The following is a 25765-nucleotide window of genomic DNA, read 5'->3' as shown; positions in this document are numbered from 1 at the left end:
CAGCCGGAGAAGCTCGAACCCAAAAGCGGACAAACACATCTTCATAGGATACCCAAAGGTGACAGTTGGGTATACCTTCTATCTCAGATTCGAGGGCAAATTGTTTGTCGCTAAGAACGGGTCCTTTCTCGAGAAGGAGTTTCTCTCGAAAGAATTGAGTGGGAGGAAGATAGAACTTGATGAGGTTGTCGAACCTTTACTTCAACCAGAGAGTGATGCAACACAGAAAGATGTTTTCTGTGGCGCCTACGTCTGTTGAATAGGAAGTTAATGATAGTGATCATGAAGCTTCGGATCAAGTTGCTATCGAACCTCGTAGGTCGACAAGGATATGTACTACTCCTGAGTGGTACGGTAATCCTGTCTTAGATATCATGTTGTTAGACAACAATGAACCTACGAGCTATGGAGAAGCGATGGTGGGCCCGTATTCCGACAAATGGTTAGAAGCCATGAAATCCGAGATAGGATCCATATATCAGAACAAAGTATGGACTTTGGTGGACTTGCCCGATGATCAGCAAGCCATTGAGATAAATGGATCTTTAAGAAGAAGACGGACGTGGGCGGTAATGTTACCGTCTATGAAGCTCGACTTGTGGGAAAGAGTCTTTTCACAAGTTCAAGGAGTTGACTACGATGAGAATTTCTCACCCGTAGCGATGCTTAAGTCCGTCGGAATCATGTTAGCATTAGCTGTATTTTTCAATTATGAAATCTGACAGATGGATGTCAAAAACAAGTTTTCTTACCAGTTTTCGTAAGAAAGAGTTGTATGTGATACAATCAAAGTTTTGTCGATCCTAAGGATGCTAAAAGGTATGTTGGCTCCAGCGATCCTTCTATGGACTAGAGCAAGCATCTCGGAGTCAGAACATATGCTTTGATGGAGTGATCAAAGCTTTTAGGTTTATACAATGTTTGCTAGAAACTTGTATTGACAAGAAAGTGAGTGGGAGCACTATAACATTTCTGATAAGTATATGTGGATGACATATTGTTGATCCAAAATAATGTAGAATTTCTGGAAAGCATAAACGGTTGTTTGAAGAGTGATTTTCAAAAGAAGACCTGGATAAAGCTGCTTACATATTGGGCATCAAGATCTATAGAGATAGATCAAGACGCCTGATGATACTTTCAAAGAACGCACACCTTGACATGATTTTGAAGGAGTTCAAAATAGATCAGTCAAAGAAGGGATTCTTACCTGAGTTGTAAGGTGTGAAGTTGAGTAAGACTCAAAGCTTGACCACGGCAGAAGAAAGAGGAAGGACGAAGGTCGTCCCCTATGCTTTTGTCATAGGCTCTATACGGTATGCCATGCTGAGTACCGCACCTGATGTGTGCCTTGCCACATGTCTGGCAAGAGGGTACAAAGGTGATCTAGGAGTGGATCACCAGATAGCGGTCAAAATTATCCTTAGAGGAATAAGGAAATGTTTCTCGGTTATGGAGGTGATAAAGAGTTCGACGTAAAGAGTTACGTCGATGCAAGCTTAACACCTATCCGGATAGCTCTGAGTAGAGATACCGGATACGTATAATGGAGCAACAATTTGGAATAGCTCCAAGTGGAACGTGGTAGCAGCATCTACGATATGACATAAAGTTTTGCGAAATACATAGGGATCTGAATATTGCAGACCCGTTGACTACAACCTCTCTCACAAGCATAACATGATCAAACCCAGAACTCATTGAGTGTTAATCACATAGTGATGTGAACTAGATTATTGACTCTAGTAAACTCTTTGGATGTTGGTCACATGGCGATGTGACCTGTGAGTGTTAATCACATGGCGATGTGAACTAGATTATTGACTCTAGTGCAAGTGGGAGACTGTTGGAAATATGCCCTAGAGGCAATAATAAATTAGTTATTATTATATTATATTTCATTGTTCATGATAATCGTTTATTATCCATGCTAGAATTGTATTGATAGGAAACTCAGATACATGTGTGGATACATAGACAACACCATGTCCCTAGTAAGCCTCTAGTTGACTAGCTCGTTGATCAATAGATGGTTACGGTTTCCTGACCATGGACATTGGATGTCGTTGATAACGGGATCACATCATTAGGAGAATGATGTGATGGACAAGACCCAATCCTAAGCCTAGCACAAGATCGTGTAGTTCGTATGCTAAAGCTTTTCTAATGTCAAGTATCATTTCCTTAGACCATGAGATTGTGCAACTCCCGGATACCGTAGGAGTGCTTTGGGTGTGCCAAACGTCACAACGTAACTGGGTGGCTATAAAGGTGCACTACGGGTATCTCCGAAAGTGTCTGTTGGGTTGGCACGAATCGAGACTGGGATTTGTCACTCCGTGTAACGGAGAGGTATCTCTGGGCCCACTCGGTAGGACATCATCATAATGTGCACAATGTGACCAAGGAGTTGATCACGGGATGATGTGTTACGGAACGAGTAAAGAGACTTGCCGGTAACGAGATTGAACAAGGTATCGGGATACCGACGATCGAATCTCGGGCAAGTATCGTACCGATAGACAAAGGGAATTGTATACGGGATTGATTGAATCCTTGACATCGTGGTTCATTCGATGAGATCATCGTGGAGCATGTGGAAGCCAACATGGGTATCCAGATCCCGCTGTTGGTTATTGGCCGGAGAGTTGTCTCGGCCATGTCTGCATGACTCCCGAGCCCGTAGGGTCTACACACTTAAGGTTCGATGATGCTAGGGTTATAGGGAATAGATGTATGTGGTTACCGAATGTTGTTCGGAGTCCCGGATGAGATCCCGGACATCACGAGGAGTTCCGGAATGGTCCGGAGGTAAAGATTTATATACGGGAAGTCATCATACAGTCACCGGAATAATTCAGGGGGTTACCGGTATTGTACCGGGACCACCGAAGGGGTTCCGGGGGTCCACCGGGAGGGTCCACCTGCCCCGGAGGGCCCTATGGGCTGTGTGTGGAGATGGACCAGCCCCTTAGTGGGCTGGGCGCCTCCCCCCTAGGGCCCATGCGCCTAGGGTTTGGGGGAACCCTAAAGGGGGGCGCCCCCTTGCCTTGGGGGGCAAGGCAACCCCCCTGGCCGCCGCCCCCTTCTCAGATTGGATCTGAGGGGGCCGGCCCCCCTCTCCCTTGCCCCTATATATATGTGGGGGGTGGGAGGGCAGCCGCACCCAAGTTTTGGCGCAGCCCTCCCCCTCTCCCAAGTCCTCCTCCTCTCCCGCGGTGCTTGGCGAAGCCCTGCAGGATTGCCACGCTCCTCCTTCACCACCACGTCGTCGTGCTGCTGCTGGATGGAGTCTTCCCCAACCTCTCCTTCTCCTCTTGCTGGATCAAGGCGTGGGAGACGTCACCGGGCTGCACGTGTGTTGAACGTGGAGGCGCCGTTGTTCGGCGCTTAGATCGGAATCAACCGCGATCTGAATCGCTGTGAGTATGACTCCTTCATCCGCTTTCTTGCAACGCTTCTGCTTAGCGATCTACAAGGGTATGCAGATGCACTCCCCTTCCCTTCGTTGCTAGATTACTCCATAGATTAATCTTGGTGATGCGTAGAAAATTTTAAATTTCTGCTACGATCCCCAACACGCTTCTACCTGGTCGATCGGCTGAGGGTGGCGCCGGCGGGGAAGAGAACGGCTACGGGTGGGGAGACGGAAGAGGGCGGCTATGCGCGGGCGTTCGAGGGGATCGAGGTGCGTACGACGGTGGCGTCTGGGGATCGATAGGAGAGTCTTTGTGCGGGGTGGTTTTTTTTTGGAGGGGGGCGTGCGTGGGTAGGACGAGGGGATGAAAAATAACCGGTTGAAAAAAAACTCAGCAAAAATAAACCATGGATACTACTCCCTCCGTTCCGAATTACTTGTCGCAGGTATGGATGTAACTAGATGTATTTTAATTCTAGATACATCCATTTATGCGACGAGTAATTTAAAACGGAGGGAGTATTGACCAACTCAGACATTAAAACTAGAGATTCATACATGCTACCAAACACACCCTTAGAGCATATATGCCCGGACCTGTCTCCTCATGCACCATAAACTTTTAGGCAGATAGTCTGGACAACGCCCGTATATAAAAATTCACACACCTACCCTCAAAAACCATCTGGTACAGCCGGAGCTCATTGGTTTTGTTGCCTGCATTCATGACGCTGCTCCGACGCGCCGCCTGAGAGGTCAAGCCCCGACTATTTAAGCCGGACGACGAGCCAAACCCTAGCCGCCCCTCACATTTCCCCCTTCCCATCCCATTTGCGCCGTCACATCCCGTCTTTGTCGCGCACGTCGGAGCACCGTGTCTTTCCGAGAATGGCGCGCATGAAGATCACGCACTACAAACTTCTCACGCTGGAGCGTCGCACCCAGATTGCGGTGGTTGTCCACGCCGTTGAGACTAGGCACATGAGCGGCGTTGTGGCTGGTCTTCCTCCGACCTCGGACACAGAGGGGGATGCTTCGCACTTGAAGGAGGCGGTCCGACAGTTGACCATGGTGGTCCCCAGGTTGGAGATGGCGGACACCTCCGTCGGCAAGGACGACGTTGTGCCCCACTTCTCGATGGAGATGTCTTGGGAGCAAAACCGCCTCACCATGGAGGAGAAGCAACTCATGGCGGAGGTGCAGCTGGAGGCAGCTGTCGCATTCACTGAGCTCTACGCCGACCCAACACTCATTGCTGAAAACCGTGCCATCCTCAAGTCCATCGAGGATGAGCGGGTGGTGTCGGTGAACCACCGCAAATCTTCATCTGCAATCAAGAGTGGGAGGAGACATTTGCGGAGGAGGACGAGCAAATGCCTCCCCCGGCCAACGACCACACGTCCAACGGCTTTGGTGAGGGTGTGATCCCAAACCTCCTCGGACGAGGAGTAGAGTGTACTATGTACTGTAGTTTTTATTTCCTTCGTTGTACCTCCTTTATCTATGAATCTATATGAATGAAATTTGCTTGTAGCTTGTTTGCAATTCTATGTTGCATTTTTTTTTGAGATTTGCAATTCTATGTTGCATTTCTTTGAAGCAGAATTCTATGTTGCATGAGTTTGCATGGTTTTTTTAGGGGAGTTTGCATGGTTGAACTTTCTTTTAGGATCACTAGTAAGCGTGCACGTGCAACTCAAGTATAATCGTAGAAATAAATTTCTTGAGTCATCCTAGTTAACACATAATTATCTCGTATCGAACATGCACACAGTGGACTTCTCAAGCAAACAACCATACATAATTAACAAAACCAATTAATTCAACAGTAACTTAGCCAAACTACAAGTCAGACCAGAGATGTACAACAGAACCAACTCCAACTCTGCCTCATGACCGGCAAAGGTATTCTACAATATAATGGTTTCAAACGTGCATGATGAGTGCGGTGCAGGGAGGGGGATCCGAAAACAGTTTCCCTTTATTTACAGAATCAGAAAATAATCACCAAAAGAGAGTGGAAAGCATGGACACATTGGGTACTATTTTCTCAAAGCAGGTTCTACCAAGGGAACATCAGATTACACCTAGTTTCTGGTTCTGCTTTCAGTCCATGGACACATACAACATATGCATATGTTACTGGTTTCTGGTTCAGATTACACCTAGTTTCTGGTTCTGCATATGTTACTGCTCCCAGTAAAGCAATTAGCTTTGATGGCCTTGCTGATTGTACAAAGCTCCAAGAATCCTCCTATACATGTATTTACAGAGGTCTAATAACGCTAAACCACAAATCCTCCTACACATGTTCACCACTAAAGCAATTGACTATGATAGTCCAAGAACAATATTCAGTAGAATAGCAGTAGAGACTAGAGAGACATATCTCGACAGATAGGAGAGAAACTGCACAGTGAGGGAGCAAAGCGAAGATGGGAGATGGGACTGAACCTGGGAGCCCCATCCGATCACGACAGAGGACATGACACCCTTGACGCCTCTGGGAGCAGTGGGAAGAGGTTGCACCTGCCCGCCACCATATACCACAGAGGCACACACAAAACAAAAAAAACATCAGAAACCAATTCCTGGAGAGGGAGAAGGAATAGGAACGGGAGTGCAGGTGTAGACCTCGTCGTGGCTGGCGAGGGAGATCTTCTCCTTGTCGAAGACGCCGATGTCGAAGTCGAGCGTGCAGCCCTCCGCCATGCAGCCGCCACGGCACCATGAGCATACAAAATAATCTCCATCACCGGCCATAGTCTCCTCGGGATTCTAGCATATCAATGTTGCATTTTTCCAAGCAATCTATGACCTGGAAAAAATCATGTTCTTCATATTATATACAACGAAGAATAAGATTCTAGCATCAATGTTATGCATTTCAGTACTGATTAACAAAGTCTCTTTTTTCATAACTATCTTAGCTAAAAAATGTTTGTAGTATGTCTTAGGCTCTTGGCTAATTCTGGGCATAATAGTCTCACAGTGCATCTGTTGTTCTTTGAATCTCAAAGCGGAACACAATGCTAGTAAATAAAAAGACTAAAAACATAAACAGTTGTGGAACGCCATCGCAGCTGATTAAAATCGCTAAAATAAGGTAGAAGAGATTAATGAAAATATACAGTCCAAAATGGAGAAGTTGAATGAAAATTTTAGTAAGATGAGAATTGGCAATGTAGCTTCATACAACTGGGGCTTCTCTAAAAGCAGCAATTAGAACTGTTGTACATACATGAAATTGCTTAGTAGCTTTCTTCAGCATTCAGAATAGAAATCCCACGACGATGATTGGTTGCTCACCTTGCTGCATGCTGCAATCCGATTAAGAGAACATTATGTGAAGACAAATCCATGAGATTCAGTTAGAAGTTGTCCTGCAATGAAGGTTGCAGTATTATTGGTGCAAACATTACCTGTGGATTCACCGGTCGGTCTAAAGTAACAAACCAACTGTCAGCAATTGATGGGAGGTATCCACTGTTGTTTTTTCTCGCATCATGCCAGTTGTCAAACTTCGAATCACACACAAAACATACCGGTGGCAGATTTCGCGTCCCCTGACGTTCCACAACAATAGCAACAGAATGGGAGCAATATCTGCCATTGATTTCAGAGCTGTAGTGTTTGCGTCCTCTTCGCGGACCAACATCGTGGCAGCAGCGGAGCTTGGGTTATGGGCGCAACAGCAATGAAGGTGTGAAGACATGCATATATCTTATTTAGAAAATAGCACCAAAAGGAATTGTGTCTGTCTCCCACCACCAGAGCAGATCTATCTCTTCCTACAAATGGGTTAACAATTGTAATGAATCCGACATGGTTACTGGCAAGTAACCAGGGGAGGGGCACATACCTCGTCCTCAAGCTGCAAAAGGTCCGAAAATCAAAGAACATACCTCGTCCTCAAGCTGCAAACTAAATTTAAACGAAACTGCATTCAGTATATAAGCAAAAAAAAAATCAATGAAATTTTTGTCAAAAAAAAATCAATCAATGAAACACTTTTGAAACAGAAGAATGATGGTAGACTGATAGGAACCTATTCCTAGATTTTTTGTACCAACCTATGATTTATAAGGGAGGATTAGTAGAATCATACAACTTTTTACCATTCATTCATCTCACAAGCGAGCACATGAAAACCCAATGGGCTGGAAATATCAGGCAACATAGCAGACCAAAAGCTTGACACATAACACATTACCTGCAAAAAAGGTTGTGGCACATTGTGTGAACAATCTGGCAGCAGACTGGAAAATTCTTTAATATATCATGATAAAAGATCCAATAAAGTTGTGGAATTATCAACATCAAGGCTCCTTTAATATGCTAGACAAAGAACTCGAGCACCTTTTGGTGAAGAAGGGAACATGCTACATTTAAACTAATCCATCATATCCAAAAGTAATATTTCACATGTTATTTTGCTAAAAATTAACTTGATCCATATAACTTGTGAAGTGTAGACAAAGCTTGCAGTAATGACTAATTCCATACCTGAGACATCCAGAAAGCATATGCTTGGGTTCTAATGTTCTACGTATTGGAAATAGAACGTGTGGAGACATCTTCAAGAATCTGAATGCTTGTTCGGGAGTAGTCCTACATATTACAGAACAGCCTCATGCTAACGCAACTCTGCTGGAGGCATGATCGCCATAAAACACAGAGCATAGAAACGATCTGCGTAGCAGCCCAAACACACACAGTCAAATCGACCAAAGGCAAAATGAAACTCGCCTAGGGATTAAGGTTCCTCACCATCTGCCTGCCTACGGCGAGGGAGGAGCAAGTAGATCGCAGTGCTGCATGCTTGCAGTGGGACGGACTCAGCGGCGAGCAGTTCTCTCAGGCGCGCGAGGAATGACGCAGACAATAGTTGCCGCCGTTCGGCTGGGACCTTGGCGCGGGGTGCGTCAACGACGCTAGGAGGGAGGGGGAAGCCGCGGCGCGGTGGCTCTGGAGGGAAGGAGGAGGCGGCGAGAGAAGATGGCCATCCTTGCAGGCGCGGGGAGAGGGACGGCGTGAGGAGGGGAAGGGAGGAGCGGCGGCGCATGATCCGTCCTTCTCGATCGGGGCTCTCAGGTGAAGTCGATCGACAAATTTAGGGGAGGGGCCGCGGGGATTGGTAGACCACGCCGGCAGAACATTTGATCTGAAACGTTGATCAAAGTGGCAGACCATTAAATGTAGCATGGACAGTAGGATGCGTTTAACTTTATTTGATCGAAAGGTCCTGATTATTCCGTGTACAATTTGTTGGGTGGCTTTAGGGGGACTTATGTTTGCTTTTTTAATAGAAGTATAGAAGTATATATTTGCATATGGTTGAACAGACGAACATTTAAGGGGCGGGCGGGACATACATTTTCTTTTTTGAGGGGTTCCACGGACATACATGGGCTCATGCTTCAGGCTTGGATTCTGTCCGGCCCAACAACTTGATGAAAATGGGCCGACGCATCTCCTCTCGATCACTCCACCGATCAGAACAGATCACCCCGCCGCCGCCATTTCTGTCACTCCCCCGAGCTAGGGTCTCCGCCGCCGCCGCCGCCATCTCCGTCACTCACCCGAGCTAGGGTCTCCGACCTCCGCCCCCCGCCGGCGCCGCGCCCCATGGATCGTCCGTGCAAGCAGGCGGCGGAATCGGGCTCCCGCGTCCCGGACGAGCTGCTGGAGGACATCTTCGCGCGGATGCCGGCCAAGTCGGTGCAGCGCTGCCGCTGCCTCTCTCGCGCCTGGGCTGCGGTGCTCTCCTCCAGCGGCTTCGCCGACCGCCACCTCCGCCTCGCCAACCGCCGGGACGGCTCCCGCAGCCTCTTCTTCCTCCCAGATCCCGGCTCGGGCGACGACACCACGGTGCACGCGTGGTCGCCCCGCCGCCCCCTCGTCGCCGTCCTCCGCGACGAGCGCCTCCGCCGCGTTGCCGCCGTCACCCGCCAGTGCCGCGGCCTCGTCCTTCTTGAGGCCAAAGGCGATAACCTGATCTCCGTCTGCAACCCGGCCCGCGGGCACTCCAGCTACACGGTGGACCACTACGTCTACAACCCGTCCACCGGCCAGGTGACGGCGCTCCCGGAGGGCAAGGAGGCGTCCGGCGTCTGGCCGCAGAACCATGCCATCCTCGGGCTCGGCTACGACACAGGCATCCGGAAGCACAAGGTGGTGCGCCTCTACTGCCGCGGCGAGCTCCCTCCGGCGTGCGAGGTCTATGTGCTCGACTCCACGGGGTACTGGCGGCCGCCGTCCGGTGCCGCCAGGACGATGCCGCCGGCCTCGGCAACCAATTACTGCACCGACCAGAGCGTCTTTGCGCAGGGCCACGTGTACTGGGCCGCCCAGCCGCACAAGAAGTACACAGGCAAAAGGGTCATCATGTCATTCTCGATGGCAGATGAGGTGTTCGGGATTTTGCCACCACCAGACATGGACACGGTGCACTGGCGAATAACAGAGCTTGGCGGGCACCTCTGCCTCTTCAAAGACATCACCGTTGTGTGCTCATACGACGTCTGGATTCTGCGAGACCCCCTGGAGGGCGCTTGGGACCTACATTGCCGCATCAACTTGGACGCGGCGTCTCCAGCAGCAGCACAACTGAGATGCTCCACGAGCGTCATCCCACTCGACATCGTTGATGATGGCAACCGCGTGCTGCTCAGGCCAGAGCCTCGCAATATCTGTAGAGAAAATTTGGGTGCCCATCAACTTGTTGTGTACGACCCTGCGATCGGAGATGTCGAGGACCTTCTTGCTGGCGGCAGCATGGTTTCTCACCACACCATGGCGCGAAGACCCGCGGCACCGTATGAGGAAAGCATCGAGTCTACCGGGCGGCCGCATGAGGACATCATCTTCTCGTCCACCTCCTCACAGGTCCTGGCGCAGGTGCTGCGTCGGCTACCAGCCCGCACCCTTGGGCGGCTCAAGTGTGTCTGTCGGACCTGGTGCGCCATCATCGAGTCTGGCCGCTTCATCAGGCTGCACTACGAGCACACATGCAAGAGCTCCCTTGCTTGCGTCGTCCTCTCCATGCCTCATAGTCGGAGGTTCGCCTCACTGGATTCTTGCCTGAACGACCTGAAACTGGCATGCCAAATGCAGCAGCTACATCGTAGGGTGGTGAGCTCGAAGCCCTGCCATGGCCTCCTCCTCATGGCCCACAACAACTATGGTGTTCACGTGTGCAACCCTGTCACTGGAGCACATGTTTTCCATTGCAGTTTGCCTTTTGAGCAGCCATCGGATGCTAGTGCTGCTCACCCCGGTTGCGTTGGCTTGGGGTACGACCTATTGAGGGAAGAGCATATCATCATGGTTCTTGCCTATAAATCTCGCAACTTTGACACTGGGAGCTACACCATGGAGTGCAGCATCCGGAGGCTAACGGATTGCATGACAAAGAAGGTGGCTCCTTCGCCACCGATCCCAGTGACCGTCGATGTACCACCGGTCTATGCAGGTGGCAAGATGTACTGGATGGGGGAGTCACGATTCAGTGCGGGCTGCTCATCAGTTCTTGTGTTTGACATCTGCAGCAAGGCTTTCAATGTCCTACCAGCACCACGCACCATGGGCGACAGTGGTAGGATGCTCGTGGCGGAGCTCGCCAGGCAGATTCGTGTCGTGCACATTTGCCCAAATACAGAGACGATGACCATATGGCGCAAGCGGGAGCTAGTTACACTTGACGATGGCCAAGGATGGACAATAGAGCACTGGATACAGCTTGGACAGTGGCCAGAGTTCTCACTGAGAACAGCGGCGAGGCTTGTGATTCCGTTGGCTGTTGACGACGCCGGCCGGATCTTACTCGACACTGGAAGGGCGCTGGGGTACTATGATCCAAGAAACCAGACATTGGAGACCGTGTTTCCGACTAGCAGTCTGCAGCACTCCTGCCCACGCTTCTTTTCTGCGGTGTTGTGCGAGGACAGCTTAGTTCGTCCATATGGTCGGCAACGTCAGTACTATGGAACTTAAGCAAACGAAGAAGAATGATTGATGTGTTCCCGCAGAATGCCGCACTGCTCCATTGTTTTTTTTTTGTCTTCCATCAGTCAGATCAGTATTTTGGAGGCATATCCAGTCCAAGTGTGATTCCCTGGGAATTTTTTCATAAGTGACACCCAATAGTTTTACCTCGTGGTTTGGAGAACTATGCTGCCTACTGCGTCTAAAATCTGAAAGTATGTTATGTGGCCGTAGTTTGCATCATCTTTTGTCGCTCTTCCCTCTAGTTATTGATTCAAATCCCTGTCGTACAAGACTAGTAGACCTGTCATATTTGATCCAGTTTGCTTATTGTTGATGCAACTTACAACTCACATTTTTTTAACTGGGATCAAACTGGAATGTTACTGTGCTGTTATCACTTTCTATGAAGGCTTTTTCTGGGGTGTAAAGTTCAGATTCATGGGCTATTTTGGTGTCTCTGCTAATTACTAACTCTGCAATTTGGTAGCTTTGCTCATAAGAGCCTCAGTTTTTGTATTACGGATTAGTAGCATTGATTTGCTGCAGAAATAGAACAGCAGTCCGTAATTTCTTATGTTCGTCAAATGTAGGCAGAGTTATAAGTACTTTGAGTGTGATTTGAGCTAGTATCAGTGGGTTTGCATGACTAGGAAGGATGATGCTGTGTTTTTTTTTTCTTGCAATTGAGTAGCTATGCAGGTAAGATATCCCATATTCCCATTAGCTGTTAAAGCCAGTATTTCCCCCTTGAGCAGTATATCAATTTTTCTTCTGCTATTCTCCCTTTTTCAAGGGGAAAAACCCGGCATTTCCCCCTCCAAGATTTCTTTGCCTCTGCAATTTGGGTTTCTCTTTGGATGTTAGAGAAACATATTTGTTATTTAATTTGTGTATTTTTCCTAGAAAACCTGAACATTGATTTTTGTATGCTTGTCAGAAATAACAAATTCAGACTTTGTGATTTTTTTTTGTTTATCATTTGACAGCTGGAGTAAATGAGTTCTCGCTTTGTTTCTTGGGTTTCTTTCTGGGTACTTTTCCACCGTTTTCTCTTCTATTTGTTGTTAGATTTCTCGCATTTCTTGTTTCAACAAGATTTCATTGTGCATTTGAGCTGCTGTTTTTCTTGATGTTATATCTGTTATTGGGTCGCGTTACCTGCATGGATTAGCTTGGGTATGCTCTCTATTTCTCGGGCAGCATGTTTGCTTGTAGCCCTGCGATTATCCTGGTCTACTACTTTTCGTTGATATCAATTTCTTTTTGACATCATAATTTATGAACATATGCCATCGGTTCCTCTATTTGCACAAGGAAGTGCCGTAAAGTAGAATAGATAAGCACACATTGTCCGATCCCCAGTTCTACTATTAGGTCCATGATTTTCCATTTTCGTCAGCATAAGTTCATGAAAGGAGTCATCATGGACATGCGGGTGAAACTGAATTGTGAACTTCCAACTGTCCGTGATGAATTTCTGGATTTCCCAAATCAAAAATGAGTTCTTATGCAAATTTTGTACATCGGTGATAGTGTTGTTTACTTTACTGCAACTGAAAGGAAGACGGTCTCCTCATGTAATGTTGAATATAAGTTTACCTCAATTGCTATTGACCTGTTAAAAAAAGTTGCTATTGACAACCTTGTGTTCGTTGATGGTGAATTGTAAGTGAAAGTAGTCCTTCCCCTTTAAACAAATACTCTTTTCGTCCCGAATTACTTATCTAGCTAGCTTCTTAGTCATGAATTGTCAAGTGAAAGTACAGTACATATCAAGAATCAAGTGACAGCTAGCTAGCTGGTTAGACAGGCGGATCTGTCTGATTTGTTTGTACGGGGCAACTAGGTAACTCTAGGTGCGTATTTTCAAGTTAAATAGTTCATGTAAACTGATAAATATTCATACCGGTGATGCATATTCTCAAGCCTACACGCCAAATATAGTACACGTCAAACCAATATATTTGTAAGAGCTAGCTAGGGAACCGCATGGTGCACGTTCTCAAGCTAAATAGTACTCCCTCCGTTCCGAATTAGTTGTTTTAGATTTGTCTAGATACGGATGTATCTAGCACTAAAATGAGTCTATATACATCCGTATCTAGACAAATCCAAGACAAGTAATTTAGAACGGAGGGAGTACACATCAATCAATATATTTATATGTGGCAGCTAGGGAACTGGGTGGTGCACATTCTCAAGCCAAATAGTATGCCAGATCAATGTTGTACTCGTATGGGTCAGCTAGGGAACCAGGTGGTTCACATGGTCAAGTCAAATATAGTACTCCCTCCGTTCCTAAATATTTGTCTTTCTAGAGATTTCAACAAATGACTACATACGGAGCAAAATGAGTGAATATACACTTTAAAGTATGTCTACATACATCCGTATGTGGTAGTCCATTTGAAATGCTAGAAAGACAAATATTTAGGAACGGAGGGAGTACATGTCAAACCAATATATTCCTAAGAGCTAGCTAGGAAGCCGTGTGGTGCACATTCTCAAGCTAAACAGTACACACAAACCAATATATTTATATGCAACGGCTAGGGAACCACGTGGTGCACATTCCCAAGCTAAATAGTACGTCAAATCAATGTCGTATTCGTACAGGTCAGCTATGTAACCACATGGTTCACATGGTCTAGCCAAATATAATATTACGATGCACCAATATATTCATATGAGCTAGTTAGGGAACCTTGTGGTGCACATTCTCAAATCAAATAATACACAGCAATCAATATATTTATATGCGGCGGCTAGAGAATCGCGTGGTGTACATTCTCAAGCAAAATAATATGTAAGATCAATTTTGTACTCGGACGGGTTAGCTAGGTAACCACATGGGTTCACATGCCATAGCCAAATACTCCCTCCGTCTCAGAAAAAGTGACTCAACTTTACACATAAGTGACTCAATTTTACACTAACTTTATACTAAAATTAATACAAAGTTGAGTCACTTATTTTGGGACGAAGGGAGTATAGTACACACCAAATCAATATACATATGAGCTTGCTAGGAATCATGCAGTGCACATTCTCAAATCAATTAGTACACGCCAAGCGGATCTGGCATGGTCTTGGAGAACTTATAGCTTTTGTGTTGTGTTCTGCAGCCATATCCAAAATGTGAATGACTCCTAAATGAAAAATTATTGGGTTTTTTTTTTGTTTTTTTTAAACCACCTTTGACAATTATTTTTCTGAGATTGTTTTGCAGACTTGTTGGGAATTAGTATCAAATATTTATGCAGAGTTGATGTTGTTTTCTTTCTTCCAAATTAGTACTTTTGCGTGAACATTTTGCTCAGTTCACTGTATTTGTATCAGATATTTATGCATTCTAACTATTTTGTTACCTGCTTCTGTACATGTATTGTGCAGAAAAAAAGAACAGGACATACTGGCCATGTGGAATGGAATGGCATCAGGCTCATTCAAAAAAAGTACTAGGATTTTGACGTGATGAAAGCCGACAACAAGCCACATTGCACTTCTATTTCCAGCTTTCAGCTTCGACCAACACCTCATTTTGTGTCGCTTTCACCGATGGCCTTAGCCTCTCTAAAAAACCCACCCAACAGCATTATTGTTTCAGGGCTATCCACAGAGTTCAGTAGAAACAAACAAACAACAAACGATACCTGTCAAAACTTAGTTATCAAACTGTCGAGATATCAAACTTGGTTTACAAACAACATTACATAATATAAAAAATTCCAATCAAGTTTACATACTTGAGATCTTCAATGTCATGACAAATGCCAGCATGAAAGGAGCCTACATAATTTGCAAATCGTTTCCGTATAAGAAACAATCTTTCTGGATCTAGCTTCTAACAGATAGCCCACAGCTTACCGAACAGTCACAACAGAATCATCTTCGACTTCGCTGCTCGTTCAAGGTCCGAACAAGAAGACCTCTTCTCCTTTGACTGAAACACTGAAACTGGATTTGTTCTTTTTCCTATTTTTTGTTCTCTGCTTGTCTTGCATCACTTGTACTACCAACTAATTTGGATTACACAGGCTGATGATGCCTGGACGGCAGCAGCATTGTATTCTATGCAACTTCATTGCACGGCCTGCAGGCTGATGTTATCATTAATCACTAATCAAGTAAGCAGTCAAACCATAAGCCTGAAAAGTTTCCCAAATGATGCCGATAATAAGGAGCCGCTACAGAGGTTGGGCTGAATAACCTTTTAGTTAGCCATGTTCATCCTCTTACTGCTCATTCTCGCCTTCAAGCCATTCACCGCCGCCGGTGATCCACTGGATCGGATCTGCCACACCAGGATCCCCTATAATAGTACCTACCAAGCTAACCTTGAGCTCCTATCTACTGTGCTATCCAGGAGTGCCTCATCAACCAACCAGCCCAAGGGCTTCGCTGGAACTGACCAAGACCACATTTATGGCGTCACGCAGTGTCCCGGTGTCGGTGTCAAAACCGGCGGATCTCGGGTAGGGGGTCCCGAACTGTGCGTCTAGACCGGATGGTAACAAGAGGCAAGGGACATGAAGCTTTACCTAGGTTCGGGCCCTCTCGATAGAGGTAAAACCCTACGTCCTGCTTGATTAATATTGATGATATGGGTAGTACAAGAGTAGATCTACCACGAGATCGGAGAGGCTAAACCCTAGAAGCTAGCCTATGGTATGATTGTTGTTCTGTATGTTGTCCTACGAACTAAAACCCTCCGGTTTAAATAGACACCGGATAGGGTTAGGGTTACACAAAGTCGGTTACAATGGTAGGAGATCTACATATCCGCATCGCCAAGCTTGCCTTCCACGCCAAGGAAAGTCCCTTCCGGACACGTGACGAAGTCTTCAATCTTGTATCTTCATAGTCCAGGAGTCCGGCTGAAGGTATAGTCCGACCATCCGGACACCCCCTAATCCAGGACTCCCTCAGTAGCCCCTGAACCAGGCTTCAATGACGATAAGTCCGGCGTGCAGATTGTCTTCGGCATTGCAAGGCGGGTTCTCCTCCAAATTCCGTGTACCTGTTGAATAAAGTCCGGTTTCTTGTAAATGTTGCGCTACTCGGCTTCTACGTCCAATAATGGCCGTCTCCCACGTGTCAAACGAATATGAAAAGTTTGAGTGTTTTTACATCCACACCCCTAGCCGCGTAAATGAGCCGCCCATTTAAGGGGACGAGGATTTAGATCCAAACCACACCTTCTCCCCTTCGTGAGTGTTCATCAGAGCGCATCCGACAAAGGTCCATACCACCATGGCCAGCCGTCGCAACTCCTCCTCTCGCCCTTCCAGCCCTCAGCCTGGATATTGGGAGAGATGCTCCATCCCGCATAGCGAGCTAGTGACGCTCCAGACCAAGGGATTTCTCCCCGCGGCCTATATGGTCCCGGTTTGAGCCGGTCTTGCCATCTATAATGGCGGAGAGCAAGCGGAGAGTGCCCCTAATCCCTCCAAAGGAGAGCGGGTGTGCCTCGTCCCTTATTTAATAAGAGGGCTCGGATTTCCAATCCATCCATTTCTCCGGGGGCTACTGGAGTTCTATGGCCTCCAGCTACACAATCTCACGCCTGCCTCCGTATTGCATATCGCGGGCTTTGTAGCCCTCTGCGAGCTGTTCTTGGGTGTCGAGGCTCATTTCGGGCTGTGGAAAGAGCTATTCTGCCTCGTGCCCCGTTCTAAGAAGGGGTCAATATATCAAGTGGGCGGAGCCGAAGTGTGGCGCATCGCCGGGACCGGATATCTATCCGGAACCCCAAAGAAGGCGTCTGAGGACTGGCCTTCGGAACGGTTTTACATAAAGGACGTCCCGCTGCCGGATCCTGTCCGGATCGGCCTCCCTGAGTTCGACAATGCCCCACTAAAGAAGCGCCTAAGTTGGCATCCAGGGAAAGTGACAAGGACATTATTTACCTGATGGGCCGGATAAGATTGTTAGCTCATTCCGGACTGACCATGATCGGGGTCATGGCCGCATGCATCATGTGAGGGGTGCAGCCGGTACAGTATAGAGGCCACCCCATGTGGGACTTCAACGGGGAGGACGACGCCACCCGCTACGGCCGTAAGGGGCCGGATTCGGCTGCGGCTCTAGCAAAGACCTTGTCCGCTTTGTACAAGGGAGAAGAGGAGGATTTTCTCCGCGTCGACTCGAAGGGTGGATTTTCTATGTACAATCCTCCAAGCTGGGTAAGTGGTCGCATCTTGCCCATCCGTTTTATATCCCCATCGTCAAATATTCAGTCTAGCGACTTCAACACAGGAACTGTGCCAGGCTGTTAAAGAAATAAACAGCCCTCCTCCACAACCCGAGGACCCAGGACGGTCCCTCGATCCGGCCTCTCAAGAGGATCCGGACGTATCTGTGGAGCTGATTGATGGAGTGTTCCATCAATTGAGCAAGGACAACGCCTTGGTGGCCATTACGACCGATTACCCAGGGCTAATCCCGGACTCCCAGGTAACTGAGATCGAAGTCCCAGTACCCCGAATAGGGGTCCGCCCTCTCGTGTTTTCAGTTTCCTGATTACAACCGAACTTTGCAGGGGAGGTTTCTGAGACGGGAGGCCGAACCTGCGGCGACAAGCCGACGAGGGGCCGCAGGGCCCTGTGGGCAGAAAAGAGGTGCAGTCCGGACCGAGGCGTCAGCGCAAAGGTATGGTGCGCCTCCTTATCCCATGTGTTATACCTTTAAGGCATATTAACACTCGTGCTCTCTCCAGGACAAAGAGACCTCGCCGGACTATATTCGGAGAGGCTGCCAATCGCGCCTCCACCAGCCAGGCTCCAAAGCCTGGTCCGGAGGCGGAGGCGAACACAAGGCGCGCACCGGACGCTCCTCCGACGGAGGATGTGGACAGGTTGTCTGCCACCAACTCTGAGGTGGTGAGTGCCATGAACCACAGGCGTCGCCGGACAATTTTTCGCGACGCTTGTTTCTCCCAAGAGGCATTAGATGCCTTCAAGTCGGGAGATGCGTACCTCCGTGCCGCTCAAAATGGTCTAACCAGAGCCACGGAGCAATATGTAAAAGACATACCGGTAAGAAAATTTTGGTAATTATATATGTATATACCAGTAGCCCCCGAGACTTGAAACAGTTAGAATAACTGATTTAAGGATCATATGTTATGCAGGTTCTTACAGAAAAGAATTCCCTACTGTCCCAGGAGCTGGAAGAGTGCAAAGCCCAACTTGAGGCCGCACTAGCCGCGGCAGGGGAGCCCAAGAAGACCCCCTCTGGTAATATACACTTCGAAAGATAAGTATTTTGCGAAGCACGGCATGGGTGCGAATCTGACAAATGAAATTGCAGATGGCGCCGGATTGAATCCGGAAAGGCAACACCTCCTACGCCAGCTGAAGGCTGGTGAGAAGGTGCTGACAAAGGTGAGGCGGGAGAAGAACGATTTCCAAGATGCCAACACCAAGCTGGGCGTCGAGCTGAAAGATGTTCGTGCCCAGCTGTCAGACTCCGTTAAGGAGAATCAGCGGCTTCGGCGCGGCATATTTAGTAAGTGTTTGAACGAACCTTTGGAGAAAAAAAAGTTCGGCGGGGAAGTCGACTAACAGAGTAATGTCTGTAGGTGTGCTAACAGGTCGTCCTGCAGAGGAGATGCCCGGTTCTACGGGTGACCTTCTTCCCGAGCTTTCGCAACTGCTCGAGCGAGTTCGGAAGGCGATGCGAGGCGTTGCCCAGGCCCTGTGGCCATCCATCTCCGTGCCCGAAGGTCTTGGAGAGCTTGCGGAGAAGCTAAAGGAAGCACGGCGGCGCTTCTGATTGTGGAAGATATCGGCCTGCCGTCAAGGCGCTAGGGAGGCCTGGGCCATGGTGAAGACGCGGTACACAAATGCTGACCCCAACCACATGGCCGAGGTCGTTCTTGTGGGGCCCGGCGGGAAGGAGATCCCTGTAAGCTTAGTATACGGCCAAGTAGAATTGGCCGCAAAGTATTCCCAACAGGATTGTAAATTAGACAGCCTGTTGGATGGTATTGAAGAGGAATACAATCAGTCAGAATGACTATGTAATTTAATTGACATTTATGATGCCTTCTAGCCGGATTATAGATCGTTTGTCATGGCCGACCTTTTCGCTTCAGCCTCAGGACCTGACGGTCCGGAGTGTGTCCGAATTCCCATGCAGTTATATAAGAACCGGGGAATGCATGGAGACCAGGCGTAGGGGTCATTAGTGCGTGAACAGACAAGTGCCCGACTAGTTATGTTATATTACATGGTTAGTAAGAAACATCTTCCAGGGAGAATAGTTCCGTTAGGGGTTCCTTTCCCTGGGAGGCATGCCCTAAAGTGCATGCCCATTCTGCGAAAAAGACGCAGAAAAAAGCATCTGGGGGCGCATAAATAAATAAGTAAAAAGATCATCTTTTAGGTCACCAACCGAATATTCCCTTAAAAACGCTAGCTTTCGGCTTCACCCAGTCTGAGGTACACATCCGGCTGATCCGGCAGTAACAATCGCAGAGATGCTCCCTTTACCGCCTAGCCGAATAATCGGGAACGTAGGGGTAAGCACAGGAGCCAGGCAACCCAGCTTGGCCAAAACTTAAGTCATATCGATGCATATAATGGTGAAATAAAAGGTACATGCGGAAGTGTCACACATGTGTTGGGCATTAAACCCGTATAAATAAGCTTCTGGTAAAAGAAGCCCCCAGATTTAATGAGTGCGAATAGCACATCATTTGATGAGCCTTTAAAGGCTATAAGAGAAAGGAAGGGGAGAAGAAGAGAAATGTAAGACAGACAGTATATAAAAAATGGACAGAGGAAGGAGACGAACACAGAGTCCGGCGCTAGGCATAGAATCTTCGGAGACGGGCTGCGTTCCATGGGTTCGGCTCGAGTCGGTTATCCGATGCATCTCGCAGGCGGTACGCTCCACCAGTCAGGACTTGGTCAATTATGAAGGGACCTTCCCACTTGGGCTTGAGTTTGTCCTTTTTCTTGTCCGGCAGGCGTAGAACTAATTCGCCAACATTGTAATTTTTGGCCCGTACTTCTCTGCTTTGGTATCTTCGAGCCTGCTGTTGATAGAATGCGAAACGGGCTTTTGCCATGTCACGCTCCTCTTCCAATGCGTCCAAACTGTCCTGCCGATCAAGTTCGGCTTCTTTTTCTTCGTACATGCGCACTCGAGGTGAGTCATGAATTATGTCACAAGGCAGAACTGCCTCTGCGCCGTACACCATAAAAAATGGTGTGTATCCGATGGTGCGATTCGGCGTGGTCTGCAGCCCCCAGAGTACGGAGTCGAGCTCCTCTACCCAGTGCTTGTTAGATTCCTTGAGGGACCGCACTAATCTGGGTTTGATGCTGCTCATGATAAAACCATTTGCACGTTCGACCTGACCGTTAGTTTGTGGGTGATAGACGGAAGCATAATCGAGCTTGATGCCCATGTTTTTGCACCAGAGTTTTACCTTGTCGGCCGCAAAGTTCGTGCCATTATCAGTGATGATGCTGTGGGGGACGCCGTAGCGGTGTACAATCCGGATATAAAGTCTATCACCGGTTCGGATTTGACCGTCTTAACAGGCTTGGCTTCTATCCATTTGGTAAACTTATCCACGATGACCAGTAAGTATTTTTGCTTGTGGGTTCCGCCTTTAAGGGGTCCAACCATGTCAAGCCCCCAGACCGCGAAGGGCCAAGTGATGGGGATAGTTTGGAGGGCGGTGGGTGGCATATGGCTTTGGTTTGCGAAGAGCTGGCAATCGGCGCATCGTTGGACTAGGTCCTGGGCGTCTGCCCGGGCCGTCGGCCAATAAAAGCCTGTGCGGAAGGCCTTGCTTACAAGGGACCGAGTTGCAGCGTGATGACCACTGAGTCCGACATGAATTTCAGCCAGGAGGTTCCGCCCTTCCTCTTCGGAGATGCACCTTTGAAGGTCTCCGGTAGTGCTTTTCTTATAAAGCTCTCCCTCATGAACTTTGTAGGCTTTGGATCGCCGCACTATGCAGCGTGCCTCGTTTTGGTCCTCGGGGAGTTCCTGCCTAGTAAGGTAGGCGAGGAATGGTTCTGTCCACGGGGCGATGACGGCCATTATTATGTGGGCTGAAGGTGTTATTTCATTGGCAGAGCCTCCGATTGTGTCAGAATATTCGGTGTCGGGCAGTGCGGTTGGGTCTGGGCTGTTATTGTTCGGCTCCCCTTCCCATACTACGGATGGCTTGAACAGCCTTTCCAAGAAGATGTTGGGGGGACTACATCGCGTTTTGCGCCGATGCGTGCCAGGACATCTGTCGCCTGATTATTTTCCCGGGCTATATGGTGAAATTCAAGCCCTTCGGACCGAGCTGACATTTTGAGGACGGCGTTGTGGTAAGCTGCCATTTTTGGATCCTTAGCATCGAAGTCTCCATTTATTTGGGATATTGCGAGGTGCGCGGGGAGGTTCGAATCCCCGCACACCTCTAGGCGTTGAATGCCCATGGATACTGCCATCCGGAGACCATGTAAAAGGGTCTCATATTCGGCTGCATTGTTGGAGTCTGTGTACATAATCTGGAGTACGTATTGAACTGTGTCTCCTGTGGGGGATGTCAAAACGACGCCAGCCCCTAGTCCGGCCAACATCTTGGAGCCGTCGAAATGCATGGTCCAATTTGAATATGTGTCGTACTCTTTAGGGAGTTCGGCCTCCGTCCATTCTGCGACGAAGTCGGCCAAAACTTGCGACTTGATGGCTCGCTGTGGCTTATAAGTTATGTCGAACGGGAGGAGCTCAATGGCCCATTTTGCAATCCGGCCCGTTGCGTCACGGTTGTTTATAATATCGTTAAGTGGTACTTCTGAGGCTATTGTTATTGAACACTCTTGAAAGTAGTGTCGTAGCTTCCGGGATGCCATGAATACCGCGTAAGCAATCTTTTGATAATGTGGGTACCGTGATTTGCATGGAGTAAGGACAGTGGACACATAATAGACCGGCTTTTGAAGGGGGGAATTTGTGTCAGTCCGTTTCTCGTTCGACGACGAGCACTGCGCTTACAACCTGATGTGTTGCTGCAATGTACAATAGCATTGGTTCGCCAATGTTTGGCGCGGCCAGGACTGGGTTTGTTGCCAATATGGCTTTTATTTCGTCGAGTCCGGCCGTGGCTGCATCCGTCCATTCGAAGTGTTCGGTGCGCCGAAGGAGGCGGTAAAGGGGGAGGGCCTTTTTTCCCAAGCAGGAGATAAAGCGGCTTAGAGCCGCCACGCATCCGGTTAACTTTTGTATTTGTTTGAGGACTTTTGGGATATCCAATTGTGACAGAGCTCGGATCTTGGCTGGATTTGCTTCAATTCCTCTACCGGATACAATGAAGCCCAAGGGCTTTCCGGCTGGAACGCCGAAAACGCATTTTTCAGGTTGAGCTTGATGTCGTATGTTCGGAGGTTATCAAATGTGAGCCTCAAGTCGTCTACTAGAGATTCGACATGTCTTGTTTTGACGACCACATCATCTACATATGCCTCCACTGTTTTGCCGATCTGGTTTGCCAGACATGTCTGAATCATGCGCTGATATGTTGCGCCGGCGTTTTTGAGCCCGAAGGGCATTGTGTTGAAGCAGAATGGGCCGTATGGTGTGATAAATGTCGTTGCGGCTTGGTCTGATTCTGCCATCTTGATTTGATGGTAGCCGGAATATGCGTCGAGGAAACACAACGAATCATGTCCGGAGGTAGCGTCGATAATTTGATCGATGCGGTGGAGGGGGAAGGGATCCTTTGGGCAAGCCTTGTTAAGGTCTTTAAAATCAACGCACAGGCGCCAGGATTTGTCCTTCTTTGGTACCATCACCAGGTTTGCTAGCCAGTCCGGATGTTTTATATCTCTGATGAATCCGGCCTCCAATAGCTTTGCTAGCTCCTCTCCCATGGCCTGTCTCTTCGGTTCGAAAAAACGCCGAAGAGCTTGTTTGACAGGTTTGAATCCTTTTAGTATATTTAAGCTGTGCTCGCCAACCTGCATGGGATTCCTGGCATGTCTGAAGGGTGCCAGACGAAAATGTCCCAGTTCTCTCGTAGGAACTCTCGCAGTGCGGCGTCTACATCAGGGTTTAACTGTGCCCCGACGGAAACTGTTTTATTGGAGTCCGTTGGATGGACCTGGAATTTGACTATTTCGTCCGCCGGTTTAAAGGAGGTGGACTTGGATCTTTTGTCGAGTACCACATCATCCCTATTCACCGTGGAGCGCAGCGCAGTCAGTTCCTCAGCCGCTAGGGCTTCAGATAGTGCCTCAAGGGCCAGTGCGGCTGTCTTGTTTTCGGCGCGGAGTGCTATGTCCGGGTCACTAGCGAGAGTGATGATCCCGTTAGGCCCGAGCATCTTGAGCTTCATGTACCCGTAATGGGGTATTGCTTGGAAGATTGTAAACGCTTCCCGCCCTAGCAGAGCGTGATAACCGCTGCTGAACGGAGCCACATGAAACGTGACCTCTTCGGATCTGTAATTATCCGGCGTGCCGAACACCACATCTAGTGTGATTTTTCCTGTACAGCGCGCTTCCCGACTGGGGATTATTCCTCTAAAGGTTGTGCTGCTTCGCTCAATGCGGTTCCAGTCTATTTCCATTTTTTGAAGGGTTTCCTCGTAAATGAGGTTCAATCCGCTGCCGCCGTCCATGAGTACCTTGGTAAGACGAAAGTCGTCCACTATTGGACTGAGGACCAATGCGGTTGGTGCTCGGGCTATTCGGAATTTAGGTTCATCACTGGCGTTAAAGGTAATAGCCGTGTCACTCCATGGGTTTATTGTTGCTACTTGATAGACTTCGGCAAGGCTGCGGAGTGTCCTTTTTCACATATTATTTGATGTGAAAGTCTCGAAGACTGTTAATACCGTATTGGTGTCTCTGGGGTGGCTTTCTGTGGCCTCCGGAATTAGGAGATTTTCGCCAATTTTGGCCACCTGCCGGAGTATCCAACATGCTCTAAAGCTGTGAGTTGGTGTGGCGTCCTCTGTACTATGAATTTTACAGGGTCCATTGAGCCATCCATCCAGTACGGTTACATGCCCTCTAGAGGGTTTTTGCTTTTTGGTGTTTGACCCCGGTGTGTGGCGATGATGCACCCTTTTATTTCGGACTGGGTTTGTATTCAGGGCCGGATCGTCCCAAAATTTTATTTCGGTTTTCCAGGCGCTTTTCATCGCACAGTACTTTCGTACGATGGACGCCAAGTCAGCGAAGCGTGTAATATCACGGTGACTTATGGCGTTGAGGATTCCCTTGTCCGTGCAATTATTGCAGAAGATTGAGATTGCGTCTTCCTCGCGACAGTCCCTTATCATGTTCCTAATCAGGAGAAATCTGGCCCAGTAATAATGTACTGTTTCTTTGGGCTCTTGCCTGATTTGGGATAGATCGCTTGTGTTCGGGTGGGTGGGTGGAATTAAATCCGAAGCCTCACCCAATCTGAGGCTCAGGGACCGAGGAGTTTCTGAACTCGAAAATTTGGATTCCTGAATATTGTCCAATGAATCCAGCCCGTCGCCTGACTCTAAGTTCAGGTCTTGAGTGATATCCTCCCCTCCGCGGGTATCCGGCTTGGAGGGATCGGAAATCCGGACGTAGCTACTCCTTAAGATAGATGAAGGGTCGCCGCACTATCCCTCTACCACGGCAACGTGATGGGTGACTTGGGGAGAGTTAATCTCTCTCAGATTGGGTTTAGGCCCAATCTGGTCGTAATCCGTAGCGACTCCCAGGGCGGCGATGCGATCCAAGAGCTCGTTTATGGAGGAGAGCTTCATTGGATCTAACTGCTCGGCAAGTTCCAAGCTGACATGAAGATTATTTTCGATGACTCATCGTCGGCGTAGAAGCCGAACAGGCGGTCATAAGAAAACCACCTAGCCGGAGGGTTTGGCCGACAGCCAAAGCTCCCTTAGCAACGGTGTCGTCTTTAAAGACGGGGCGAGGCATCCTTCCTGATGGCGACGACACAGAGGAACTCTCAATGAAAGCACCAATGTCGGTGTCAAAACCGGCGGATCTCAGGTAGGGGGTCCCGAACTGTGCGTCTAGGCCGGATGGTAACAGGAGGCAAGGGACATGAAGCTTTACCCAGGTTCGGGCCCTCTCGATGAAGGTAAAACTCTACGTCCAGCTTGATTAATATGGATGATATGGGTAGTATAAGAGTAGATCTACCACGAGATCGGAGAGGCTAAACCCTAGAAGCTAGCCTATGGTATGATTGTTGTTCTGTATGTTGTCCTACGGACTAAAACCCTCCGGTTTATATAGACACCGGATAGGATTAGAGTTACACAAAGTCGGTTACAATGGTAGGAGATCTACATATCCGTATCACCAAACTTGCCTTTCACGCCAAGGAAATTCTCTT

At 48.3% G+C, this 25765-nt stretch overlaps 1 long non-coding RNA gene across 1 annotated transcript; it reads right to left on the bottom strand.

The window, feature by feature from the left end:
• Positions 1–5348: 5348 nt before the first annotated feature.
• LOC123146882 (uncharacterized) lies at positions 5349–7323 on the bottom strand. The gene is made up of 4 exons (XR_006472956.1): positions 6841–7323; positions 6660–6738; positions 6053–6236; positions 5349–5947 (listed from the first exon to the last, which is right to left on the bottom strand). It is a non-coding gene; the product is annotated as an uncharacterized lncRNA (long non-coding RNA).
• Positions 7324–25765: the final 18442 nt, after the last annotated feature.

The sequence above is a fragment of the Triticum aestivum genome, chromosome 7A, assembly GCF_018294505.1.
Source record: "Triticum aestivum cultivar Chinese Spring chromosome 7A, IWGSC CS RefSeq v2.1, whole genome shotgun sequence".
Classification (NCBI taxonomy): Eukaryota; Viridiplantae; Streptophyta; class Magnoliopsida; order Poales; family Poaceae; genus Triticum; species Triticum aestivum.
Note: the sequence above shows the minus strand (reverse complement) of the source record. Positions and strands in the feature narration are given on the sequence as shown.